Raw genomic sequence first — 14,278 nt, 5'->3', positions numbered from 1 at the left:
TCTGTAAATAGCCTTTCGCTCCCTGTATTTTACCCCTGTCACCTTCAGAATTTGAAAGGGAGTATTCAAGTCAACATTGTCAAAAGCTTTCTCTAAGTTCTGCATAAGGGTTTACGAAAGTGATGTGTGTTGTGTTCGTTCAAATTACATTGACACAAAACCTGATTCTGATGTGTCCGTCATTACCAGCTGTAAAATTTTCACACGACTGTTGTGAGTTTTGTAAGCTTTCGCAAGGCTGCGGCAACTAATTGCCGATCGACTTAACTTCAGAATTCACGTGTTCATTGCCCGTCGTTTGTTTGTTTCATTATTGTTCACTAAATTGGTTAATAATTGTGGATCCGTTCGATTTCCTGCTATCTCATGTAAACTAGTTGTATTTACTAATCTCTAAAGGTAGTTCATCTCATACAAGTACTGACTCATTTTGCGACACACTCTGTTGTACTGCGGCGAACTTTCATATTGGTTTCTCTTGCACCAAACATGATGAAAGACTATTTCTTGGAAAAACAAAATAGCTAAAATGACCAGACAAACAAAAACAAAACTTTACTATAGTTATGAAAATACTAAACAATGAAACAAATCGACACAGAACCTGTAGTGTTATGGCCATTGATTATGCAGTAACGTTATCGATAATTGTCACATGACACATAACATCACAGATCAAATACAGAGTTTTAAAAGAATTGCCTCAAAAATAAGTACAACATTAGTAAAAATAGCACAGCGGTATTTTTGCTTTCGACAAATTCAGCACTATCTGATTACGTACACTATGTGATCAAAAGTATCCGGAAGTCACACTGAAAATCACTGAAGTTCGTGACGCCCTCCATCGGTAATGCTGGAATTCAAGATGGTGTTGGCCTACTCTTAGCCATGATGACAGCTTCCACCCTCGCAGGCACACGTTCAGTCAGGTGCTGGAAGGTTTCTTGGGGAATGGCAGCCCATTCTTCACGGAGTGCTGCACTGAGGAGAGATATCGATGTCGGTCGGTGAGGCCTGGCACGAAGTCGGCGTTCCAAAACATCCTAAAGATGTTCTGTAGGATTCTGTTCAGAACTCTGTACAGGCCAGTCCATTACAGGGATGTTATTGTCGTGTAACCACTCCGCCACAGGCCGTGCATTATGAACAGGTGCCTGATCCTGTTGAAAGAGGCAATCGCCGTCCCCGAATTGCTCTTCAATAGTGGGACGCAAGAAGGTGCTTAAAACATCAATCTAGGGCTATGCTGTGATATTGCCACGCAAAACAACATGAGAAACACGACCACACCATAACACCACCGCCTCCGAAGTTTACTGTTGGCACTACACAGGGTGGCAGATGACGTTCACCAGGTATTGGCCATACCCACACTCTGCCATCGGATCGCCACATTGTGTATCGTCATTCATCACTCCACACAACGTCTTTCCACTGTTCAGTCGTCCAATGTTTACGCTCCTTACACCAAGCGAGGCGTCGTTTGGCATTTACCGAAGTGATGTGTGGCTTATGAGCAGCCGCTCGACCATGAAATCCACGTTTTCTCACCTCTTTTCTCACCTCCCGCCTAACTGTCATAGTACTTGCAGTGGATCCTGATGCAGTTTGGAATTCCTGTGTGACGGTCTGGATAGGTGTCTACCTATTACACATTACGATCCTCTTCAACTGTCGGCGGTCTCTGTCAGTGAAGAGACGAGGTCGGTCTGTATGCTTTTGTGCTGTATGTGTCCCTTCACATTTCGGAAACAGTGGACCTAGGGATGTTTAGGAGTGTGGAAATTTCGCGTGCAGACGTTTGAACAAGTGAAACCCAATCGCCTCAGCACTTTTGAAGTCCGTTAGTTCTGAGAAGCGCCCCATTCTGCTCTCTCACGATGTCTAATGACTACTGAGGTAGCTGATGTGGAGTACCTGGCAGTAGGTGGCAGCACAATGCACCTAATATAAAAAAACGTATATTTTTGGGGTTGTTCGGATAGTTTTGATCACATAGGTATTTTCAAAAGATGCAAAGAACTATCCTGACTGGGTCGCCATACTTAAGTTGCTCTCTATATATGTTTTTATATGAAATTCAGCCCAACTTTGCGTCCCCACAAATTGTTATCGAACTTAAATTCATCTGATGACCTTTGACTAAATAGAACCTAATTTGAACTGAACTGTAACTGAACTGAATGCAACTGAAGTATGGGCGTAATCAAAATTTCCACTTGCCGCGCGTCTTGGCAACACTGTTGCAGATTTCATGAAAGCATAACACTAAACAGCAAGCAGGCAGCTTAACACACATAAAAACTGTTGCATGTGGTAATGCGTAATGACAAGCAGTGGAGTGTGGCGAGTGACTAGTCCTATGTAATGATATTCCGAGACAACGATTTTAGAATGAAATACGTACCGGTATTCAAATAGACGTAGTAGAACTTCGCGTGATCTCCACACATAAATCCGGTGTGAGCAAAGTGAACGACGATTTAGAAGTGGTACAAAGTTAACAGAGAATTTCTATAAAAATCAGACATCTTAATCAGTTAATATGTTACTCGATGGTACTGAGCCGTGCGGGATTAGCCGAGCGGTCTGAGGCGCTGCAGTCATGGACTGTGCGGCTGGTCCCGGCGGAGGTTCGAGTCCTCCCTCGGGCATGGGTGTGTGTGTTTGTCCTTAGGATAATTTAGGTTAAGTAGTGTGTAAGCTTAGGGACGAAGTTAGTAGTTAAGTCCCATAAGATTGCAAACACATTTGAACATTTTCAATGGTACTGAAGAGTGGGATGGTATTTCTCTCACTTCTGAGCAAGTTAACTATCTGACAACAATCATTCCCAAAAGGTAGATTAGCAGTGTGCAGTCTTACCTCAAAACTTCTTCTCTCCAAAACAAAAAACAAAAAAAGTTACTCAAAATTTTCTTTCACCTTTCAATGTGTACATGATATTCATCCTTGCTGCCCACCATCACCTACCACTGTTAAACTAACAATGTATCAGGATGCGCTGAGTTAAAGACTATGCCACGAAAAAACCGAAAGTTGTTTAACATTAACAACTTTCTCTGTCTGTGACGTGCACATCGATGACATACCAACATGAAATGACGTCACCAGCTTACAAAATTACTTGAAGAGGCAAAAGAATTTTTCACCAAGTTAAGCGCTTGCTACGGAAACCCTGACATGATGGTTGTTCCAATCACTGACCTAGCATAAGTTTTTTTGACAGTCTGCGCTATACAGACACGTAACTTTACTGAAAGTACAAAATGTAGACATACACTCCTGGAAATGGAAAAAAGAACACATTGACACCGGTGTGTCAGACCCACCATACTTGCTCCGGACACTGCGAGAGGGCTGTACAAGCAATGATCACACGCACGGCACAGCGGACACACCAGGAACCGCGGTGTTGGCCGTCGAATGGCGCTAGCTGCGCAGCATTTGTGCACCGCCGCCGTCAGTGTCAGCCAGTTTGCCGTGGCATACGGAGCTCCATCGCAGTCTTTAACACTGGCAGCATGCCGCGACAGCGTGGACGTGAACCGTATGTGCAGTTGACGGACTTTGAGCGAGGGCGTATAGTGGGCATGCGGGAGGCCGGGTGGACGTACCGCCGAATTGCTCAACACGTGGGGCGTGAGGTCTCCACAGTACATCGATGTTGTCGCCAGTGGTCGGCGGAAGGTGCACGTGCCCGTCGACCTGGGACCGGACCGCAGCGACGCACGGATGCACGCCAAGACCGTAGGATCCTACGCAGTGCCGTAGGGGACCGCACCGCCACTTCCCAGCAAATTAGGGACACTGTTGCTCCTGGGGTATCAGCGAGGACCATTCGCAACCGTCTCCATGAAGCTGGGCTACGGTCCGGCACACCGTTAGGCCGTCTTCCGCTCACGCCCAAACATCGTGCAGCTCGCCTCCAGTGGTGTCGCGACAGGCGCGAATGGAGGGACGAATGGAGACGTGTCGTCTTCAGCGATGAGAATCGCTTCTGCCATGGTGCCAATGATGGTCGTATGCGTGTTTGGCGCCGTGCAGGTGAGCGCCACAATCAGGACTGCATAGGACCGAGGCACACAGGGCCAACACCCGGCATCATGGTGTGGGGAGCGATCTCCTACACTGGCCGTACACCACTGGTGATCGTCGAGGGGACACTGAATAGTGCACGGTACATCCAAACCGTCATCGAACCCATCGTTCTACCATTCCTAGACCGGCAAGGGAACTTGCTGTTCCAACAGGACAATGCACGTCCGCATGTATCCCGTGCCACCCAACGTGCTCTAGAAGGTGTAAGTCAACTAACCTAGCCAGCAAGATCTCCGGATCTGTCCCCCATTGAGCATGTTTGGGACTGGATGAAGCGTCGTCTCACGCGGTCTGCACGTCCAGCACGAACGCTGGTCCAACTGAGGCGCCAGGTGGAAATGGCATGGCAAGCCGTTCCACAGGACTACATCCAGCATCTCTACGATCGTCTCCATGGGAGAATAGCAGCCTGCATTGCTGCGAAAGGTGGATATATACTGTACTAGTGCCGACATTGTGCATGCTCTGTTGCCTGTGTCTATGTGCCTGTGGTTCTGTCAGTGTGATCATGTGATGTATCTGACCCCAGGAATGTGTCAATAAAGTTTCCCCTTCCTGGGACAATGAATTCACGGTGTTCTTATTTCAATTTCCAGGAGTGTAAAAAGTACCTAATACTACAAGTTCACGTACGTGTTCCAGACAATTATGTGAGGTTGTAGTCTCAGCTGAAACACTATAAGGGTAAGTTGTACAGAGCTACTCAGACTTTACTTGACTCGCAGATGAACTTTCGAATTGGAGTAATATTTGGAATCGAGTAAGGTCGGATTAGTGGTAGCTACCTGCGAATGATTACGTCACAGCCATCACAATGGAAAAATTCCAACTCCCCACGCCGGAAAAAATTTATGCCGCGACAGTCAGAGGTGAAACTGATGATGATCTATCCGTATGACATGAATGTAGTCACAGCTACAGACAGAGGGCGCGAGGGGACGTCTGTAACAGACGCGTACAACAAGCTGTTTCTGCAAACTATTTGCGCCTGAAAATTCGTCAGAGAAAGCATGACTTGCTAGCCGCTGGTGTCCTCATTTTGCACGATAAAGCAAGACCACATATCGCATTCAGGATGACAACGTTTATTCACTGCGAGTGAATATTCTGATCCTTCAGATTGAGTTAGTGTTAACAAGCCTAGGGATACGTTTGAACAGTCTCAGATCAGTTTTTGGAGAGGCACCACGCATGTACAATGGACCGAATGCGTTTTTGCATGAAAGTGGTAAGCTGAGTTTAAAGTGCCTCGGAGAATGTTCATCTACGAATTCACGAATGTGGGACATCGAACAGTTAATAATTTAGGTAGAGACAATTTCATTAACAGACTGAGATTTTCGCTCTGCAGCGGAGTGGGCGCTGATATGAAGCTTCCTGGAAGATTAAAACTGTGTGCCGGACCGAGGCCCGAAATCGTAACCTTTCGCGGGTAAGTGCTCCACCAACTGAGTTACCCAAGCACGACTGACAACCCGTCCTCGGAGGTTCAATTCCGCCAGTAGCTCGTCTCCGACCTTCCAAACTTCACAGAAACTCTTCTGTGAAACCTTGCAGAACTAGCACTCCCGGAAGAAAGGATATTGCGGAGACATGGCTTAGCCACAGCCTGGGAGATGTTTCCTGAATGAGATTTTCACTCTGCAGCGGAGTGTGCGCTGATATGAAACTTCCTGTCAAATTAAATCTTGCCCGCGAAAGGCTAGGATCCTGAGTTCGAGTCTCGGTCCGGCACATAGTTTTAATCTGCCAAGAAGCTCTATAATTTTATTAATTTGCAATGCTGCTTGGCAAGTGAAGTTCAGAAAACATTGAAGTATTAGTACCAGGCTGACTCTTGCTTTTTCATTAAAACAAAGTGGCACTCCAATACTTCGACACTTGTAATTTACAGTAGCGTTGAGGTTTTCTCGTTTGCCATCCCATTTTTCGTTGTCGATTGAATGCTTGTGCCTTTTGGATTAGAGCAACATTAAGTGAGACATCGGAAGAACTTAATAGGATGCGAGGTAAGCAAATCTCTTAATGGTGGACCAGGAACTTGCAGGAATGCTAGACATGCTCTGTACGTGCTGTTCAATGTAGTCCTCCATACAAACAAAGATTCGTAAGGAACTATTTGTGCCGTTAGCGTGTCACGGCAGGAGAACTCCCATGTATCAGTCTAATTAAGTAATTAGTTAGGAAGTTACCAGATACCAAGCCCACCTCTGAATAGGAGACCATAGCTGCTCGGATTGCCTGGTTTTGGTTGGTTGGTTTGGGGAAGGAGACCAGACAGCGTGGTCATCGGTCCCATCGGACTAGGGAAGGATGGGGAAGGAAGTCGGCCGCGCCCTTTCAGAGGAACCATCCCGGCATTTGCCTGGAGTGATTTAGGGAAATCACGGAAAACCTAAATCAGGATGGCCGGACGCGGGATTGAACCGTCGTCCTCCCGAATGCGAGTCCAGTGTCTAACCACTGCGCCATCTCGCTCGGTTTGCCTGGCTTTGTATGGGATGTGAGTGCAGAGTGCAACGTAATGGTAGAACTTCGTATTTTGGTCTCACTGCATGACACAGTTACGGCAATATCGCATTTTCTTGCTTAGAAAATACAATCGATAAGTGTGACATTTGTGGGAAAAGCCGTGGTCGACACCTCCGCTTTTGAATCTACGTTTCGGAGCGGCAGCGTCATCTGGGAACTATGATCACTCATTTTATCTCGAGGTGAAATTTGTGTATCACTGAGGGCATAGAAAAACGGAAAAGAAAATTGAGAATGTCTTAGATGAAATACAGTTCAGTTTTCGAATAGAAGGCATGAGGGTGACTGTTCTGGCGATGCGACTGATGAGGAAGGAAGATGGTTCAAATGGCTCTGAGCACTATGGTTCAAAAATGGTTCAAATGGCTCTGAGCACTATGGGACTTAACAGCTATGGTCATCAGTCCCCTAGAACTTAGAACTACTTAAACCTAACTAACCTAAGGACAGCACACAACACCCAGCCATCACGAGGCAGAGAAAATACCTGACCCCGCCGGGAATCGAACCCGGGAACCCGGGCGTGGGAAGCGAGAACGCTACCGCACGACCACGAGATGCGGACAGGAAGGAAGAGCGCATATAGGATTTGTTGACTTGGACAAAATGCTCGGCAATGTAAAATGATGCAATAAGTACGAAATTCTGAGCAAATTGGGAGTAAACAGTACGGAGTGTCGGAAAATGCGAGAGTCATTCAATAATTAAAGAGACAAATTGGTCTGGGGAAAAAAACTGTTACTAGGGCAAGTTTGGTATTTTTATGGCTTTAAGTTGGCATCACTGGGATGAGTTCTGATCAGCTGATGCATCCACATACTTTTTTTTACATCCGCAAAAATACATTTCAAGATGGCTTGAAACGCCCACATTAGATGAACAACGTTCTGTTATTCGTTTTTCTCTTGCTGAAGACGAGAAACCAGTCAATATATATTGTATAATGTCTAGCGTTTATGGTGAAGTTTACAAATGCGTAGAGCAGTTCAAAAAATGGTCGTGACTCAGTGATTGACGAACACCGTTCTGGCCGACCAGTTGCAGTTTCAACTCCCTCACTTGAAAGTGGAATTGATGACATTATTCGTGCCGACCGCCTTATGACTGTGAAAATGATAGTTGATGTGGTTCAAGTTAGTGCTGGTACAGTTCATAACATAACCTGTAAAAAGCTGGGGTATTGCAAAACATGTGCAAGATGGGTCCCAAAGGAGTTGACGCGGCTACGCGATGAAATAAGGTTGAGAGTGTGCACAGAGCTAAAGGAATGTTATGAAAGAGAAGGTGAGCACTTCCTCAACAAAATTTTTAACTTGTGATAAAACCTGCGTTCACTATTATGATCCAGAATCAAAAAGACAAAGCATGGAGTGGAAGCACAGCAACTCACCTGTCAAGAAAAAATTCAAAACCCCTAGCGTCAGCAGGAAAAGTCATGTTGTATTTTGAGATGCTGAAGGTCCAGTTTTTTTTTGTGATTATCTCTACGAGCAGCCTACAATAAACAGCCCGTACTACTCGAATTTGTTTTTAAACAAGGTGAAGCCAACCATGAGAGAGACGTCGTGGATCTCAGAGGATAGGTGTGATTCTCCAGTAACGCACGTCCTCGTATTGCTAAAATAACCCGTTAAACCATCGACAAAATGGGCTGGGAAGTAATACCTCATCCCCCTTACAGTCTTGATTTAGCACCAAGTGATTTCATTTTTGTTTGGTGCACTGAAGGAGGCATTCTGTGGGAAGAGGTTCCAGGACAACGAGGACGTGAAAAAGTTTGTGGGAAATTGGTTCAAACATCAAGATAAAGATTTTTTTGCAGCTGGAATGAAGTAAGCTTGTAGCCCATTGGAACAACTGCATAAATGTTCAAGGGGATTATGTTGATAAAGTAGAAAAAGTATTGTTTTGTAAAAATAAACGCTTTTTTTTTCAAGACCAATTTGTCTCTTTAATTATTCAAAGACCGTCGTAGGCAATGTCTACAGGAAGCAAGAGGGAACAGTAAGAATGGAAGATCTACAACGAGCTGCTCTGATTAAAAAGAGTGTAAGACAGGAGTGAACTATTTCACGATCGATATATCGAAGATCCAATAACGGAAATAAAACAAACGCTGAAGGCCAAGATTAAAATTCGAAGTGAGAAACTATCATTGCTAAGGTTCGCTAACGGCATTGCTACCCTCATTGAAAGTGAGGAAAAATTGCAGGATATGTTGAATGGAGTAAACAGTCTAATGAGCACAGAATATGGATTCAGAGTAAAGTGAAGAAAACTAAAATAATGAGAAGGAGCAGGTATGTGATTGGTGATAAACGCGACGTGAAAATTGGGGACCACAAAGAAGACTAAGTTCGCTAAAAATGGTTCCAATGGATCTGAGCACTATGCGACTTAACTTCTGAGGTCATCAGTCCCCTAGAACTTAGAACTACTTAAACCTAAGTAAGCTAAGGACATCACACACACCCATGCCCGAGGCAGGATTCGAACCTGCGACCGTAGCACGCGCGCGCTTCCGGACCGAAGCGCCTAGAACCGCTCGGCCACCGGAAGTTCGGTAATTCTGTCACCTTGACAGGTGACATTTGAGTATTAATCAATTTTACAACGCTGCGGTATCTTTGCTCTCTATCTGTTGCCTGTGAACAAGCAGCGATGTTGTAAGTCTGTAACGGTACCACCGACAACCGTAAACAGGCAATCGAGGCTAACGTTATACCTATGCGAGGAATTTTTGAAAAGTTGACCGTGAGATAACCAAATGGAAACAGAACAATCAAACTGGAATTTGTTACAGAAACACTCCAGCAAAGTATAACCAATAGTAAACGGTGTGGCAGACGTTCTCCCAGCAAAAAAGTAAATTGTAACGTTACATATTAAATCCGGTAGCGAGCCTAATTAGACATTCTTGTTTCAAGCAAAATGATAAAGTAGGAGACAGTGCTAAGGCTAATGTAACCTTCCTTATACCTGTTCATACTACAACACAGTAACCTAATCTTGCAGATAAATGTGCTACTAACAAACAAATGGCCAATTAGATAGTAAACAGTAATACATGCTTCTCAACAAGACGTACCTTAAATGAACTAGGCGTAACAGTTCATAAAACCAATTACCGACACACATGAAACTAGTAGCAAAACTGAAGAGGGAAAACCTTGAAATGATTCTGAATTTAAACCAAGGGGTCTGCTAATGATCGTAATCTATAACTTCATTGCTTAGTAGTCTCTACGCCTCTGCATTAATCAACTTGCATTGGAATAAATAACACATCAAACAAATATGTGACGATAGTATCTGTTCCCGAAAGAACAGTTACCGTAGATGACCATGCAGCTTTGCTAGAAATGAAATGGTAATTAAATGGACACACTAGCTTCAAACAGGCGTTGATGTACTTCATTGCTGACATGTTGAATATGTGTGCCCCGACTGGAACTCGAACCCGGGATCTCCTGCTTACATGGCAGACGCTCTATCCATCTGAGCCACCGAGGGCACAGAGGATAGTGCGTCTGCAGGGACTTGTCCCTTGCACGCTCCCCGTGAGACCCACATTCCCAACATGTCGACACCACCACATTTGTAGTGGCAGATTAATCTACCAAACATGTCCTCAATGAAGTACATCAACGCCTGTTTGCAGCTAGGGTGTCCATTTAATTATCATTTCACACGGCAAACAGTTCTTTCTTAAACTCCGTTTGAAGCAACTAAACAGAATGAAAATCTAACTACAGTGGCTCTGAAGGAGCCTTTTCATTGCTTCGCTAACTAACGTAGTACATGAGGACCCTTAATCTTCCATGGTATGAAGAACCACCCTCATTAACAAAACTACACCAGTATGCACGAGAAATGCTATGGATTCTTATCATTAATTATTAATTAAGTTTAAGCACAACAGCTATAATTATTCAAGTAGCAATGTGCTTTTGTATGCTGTCTTTTGACCTACTCAAAAGTATAATTGGCTGTGCAAATGACAGCACAACATTAAATTCAAGTTCAACCACTTTCTCATAATAAATTAGGACACTCGGAATTAAATTCACTAGGATAGGATTCCTGCCCAGGTTTGTGATTTGGGATAATCACGGGTGTAAGATAGCGTTTTTAGCAAAACCGCGATTATTATTATGAAATCAGTCAAATTTCACAATTATGTGGTCCATTTACATAGTGCCAGATACAAACTTTGCAAAAACAGGCATTATGTCTGCAGGGATACCGCAATCACTTTTTCTGCAATGGTACTTATGATCCATCTTGATTGCAAAATGTTTATTCACATGACCGGTTTCGGTTCCTCTAAAACCATCTTCAGATTCGCAAGTACTGTTAGCCTCGCCCTGTACATATCTTCTTGGCGTCGGAATTATACTTTTATTGGGCCAAAAACCATGATATGATAATGTTATCAACAAATGCAGCAGCTGAGGTCCATAAATACTGCCCTTAAGCTCTTCTGGTCTCAGAACACCAAGAACATAAGCCACAATGATGCACCACTGCTAGCGGGGTGTTAACCACAGCACTGCTCAGCCCAGACTATCATTCCGATATTTATTTAAAATCACAAGCGTAATTTAAACAACGTCTTTCAAAAGTTCACATAACTGAAATATGTATAGATAGTTAAAGAATTTCCATGGTAGATAAAACATTATACGTAAGCTATACTACGAATTGACATAAAAATATCGATACAGATACGAAGCAGGTCAAAATTAGGTGTTACAAGCTGTATCGCAGGGCTAGGTTTTCATCTTTGGTTTGCGCCTAGGTGCAGCAGCAGATAGTGGTCAGCTGTGTTCAGGTGAGGAAGCGGTTGTAATGTTATGTTTCAAATATAAAGTCTCAATTTATCGATGTGTTTAATTAAGATGATTACGTAACGGTAACTGACCTGAGAAGGAGGCAGTTTAATGGAATCTTTTATTTACATGATTAGGAATTATAACTTAATTATAACGAAGAATCAGTTTAATAAGCCACAGGTGGCAGGGATAAAATACAGGGAGGGACAGGCTATTTACAATTTGTACAGAAACCAGATGGCAGTTATAAGAGTCGAGGGACATGAAAGGGAAGCAGTGGTTGGGAAGGGAGTGAGACAGGGTTGTAGCCTATCCCCGATGTTATCCAATCTTTATATTGAGCAAGCAGTGAAGGAAACAAAAGAAAAATTTGGAGTAGGTATTAAAATCCATGGAGAAGTAATAAAAACTTTGAGGTTTGCTGATGACATTGTAATTCTGTCAGAGACAGCAAAGGCCCTGGAAGAGCAGTTGAACGGAATGGATAGTGTTTTGAAAGGAGGGTATAAGATGAACAAAAGCAAAACGAGAATAATGGGATGTAGTCGAATTAACTTGGGTGAGGCTGAGGGAATTAGATTAGGAAATGAGACACTTAAAGTAGTAAATGAGTTTTGCTATTTGGGGAGCAAAATAACTGATGATGGTCGAAGTAGAGAGGATATAAAATGTAGACTGGCAATGGCAAGGAAAGAGTTTCTGAAGAAGAGAAATTTGTTAACATCGAATATAGATTAAAGTGTCAGGAAGTCATTTCTGAAAGTATTTGTATGGAGTTTGGCCATGTATGGAAATGTAACATGGACAATAAATAGTTTGGACAAGAAGAGAATAGAAGCTTTCGAAATGTGGCGCTACAGAAGAATGCTGAAGATTAGATAGATAACTAATGAGGAGGTGTTGAATAGGATTGGGGAGAAGGGAAGTTTGTGGCACAATTTGACTAGAAGAAGGGATCGGTTGGTAGGACATGTTCTGAGGCATCAAGGGATCACCAATTTAGTATTGGAGGGCAGCGTGGAAGGTAAAAATCGTAGAGGGAGACCAAGAGATGAATACACTAAGCAGATTCAGAAGGATGTAGGTTGCAGTAGGTACTGGGAGATGAAGAAGCTTGCACAGGATAGAGTAGCATGGAGAGCTGCATCAAGCCAGTCTCAGGACTGAAGACCACAACAACAACAACGTAAGTTTTTGAAGTGACTCTTTTATTATTGCAGCGCCATTTTCACCTTTCTTTCTCTTACAATTTTTACTTCTTCATGGAACGAAAACACTTCGATTTTCAACAGCCAGAGAAATCGTTGCGCCTTACGAGCGCCTCTGCGCAGATACAGTAATTTGCAGCTTTAGCACAGCGGCGCGCAAGACAGAGTAGTACTGTAACGCCTGGTCCAGATTTGCGCAGAATAGAGGTAAGGACTAACTATTTTTTATTCAATCAGGGCCAACTTACGACATTCAGAAACAGTTAGATTTTTCTGTGCTGTGTATCAGTTTTAGTTCTGGGATCTCTGATCAGCTTCGCAAAAGCAGTTACCGTAGGTTTTATGTAAAAGTTCATTATTCAGGCAGTTTATGCTGTTCAAAATTCTTGCAGTCAGATCACTCACTTTACCAGTATTAAAGACTTGCCTTCTCATTACGACAGTTCAATTTTCTATTACGATTCAGTGTTACTTCTTCACAGCTCTTTTGATTCAATAAAATGTAGGCTACGTTAGTCATATTTTTATTATTTTAGGAGACTGTTCAACTAGAGATGGGCAAACTGAAACACTTAACTGTTTCGAAACAAATGAATCAGTACAATGTAATGTTTCGATACGCTGTTTCGAAACAGTGAAACAGTTTGTCTTTAGTAATCTAATAAGCCCACACATTTTATCATCTTGAATGTCTACTCTATAAGTATGTCCATATAAACACAAATGAGGTGCGAGAGCGCTATTCATATCGCACAAAGCATGAAACTATCACTTGGGCGTCTTGGCAGTTTCGTATTTCCTGCAGCAAATGCGCCACTTTCGTGTCGTGTGACTTTCATACTTTTCAATTGGCTGAGGACAGCCATAGCTGAAGACAGAAGAACCACCACGAACGGAACTGGAGGTGGGAGCAAACTGCAGAAACAACGGATATGCTACTGGTATTCCCATATTCTGTTAGTATGGGTAATATACCCATCCTGCTAATTTCCATCCACACAAAGGGAATAATTGTGGATAACAGGCACAGTGACTATAGACTCACAAATAACGCCAAATAATTCGAATAAATAACAAAATATAACACAAAAAATTTTGTCTTTCAAGGTGTTTCGAACCGTTACTATAAATTCACCATGCTTCTCAGCCCTTCCCGTTCACCATTACACTATCAGTGATAGGTCAAACAGATTGCTACCAATTATACCTACATCAAATTTATGTATATGTCTAATAACTGTCACTCTACGCCTTTTTTTTATTCAAAATGTTGTAGGCTTACTTGCATTTCTTAATGTGATTACTGTACATGAACAGAGAAGCGTATGTTATAAAAAAGTGTAATTTAACTGAATGATTTTCACATATTTATTATTTTGAATGTGAATAGTATGCGTTGTTTTATTGTTTGGTTAGTGTTTATAAAGCAGATGTTGTAACAGGACAGTCAGCTAGAAACGAAGCTTTATTTTCGGATATCTTAAGCTTCATGCTGTTGCTTGTCAAAAAGATTTCGACACTCTTGAAAGTGTTTCATAAAGTGTTATGTTTTGTTTCTGTACCTATGCCGAGCCCGAATCTCGTCCGACACAGAGCGGA

Source organism: Schistocerca americana, chromosome 10, assembly GCF_021461395.2.
Source record: "Schistocerca americana isolate TAMUIC-IGC-003095 chromosome 10, iqSchAmer2.1, whole genome shotgun sequence".
In the NCBI taxonomy this organism is placed as follows: Eukaryota; Metazoa; Arthropoda; class Insecta; order Orthoptera; family Acrididae; genus Schistocerca; species Schistocerca americana.
Note: the sequence above shows the minus strand (reverse complement) of the source record.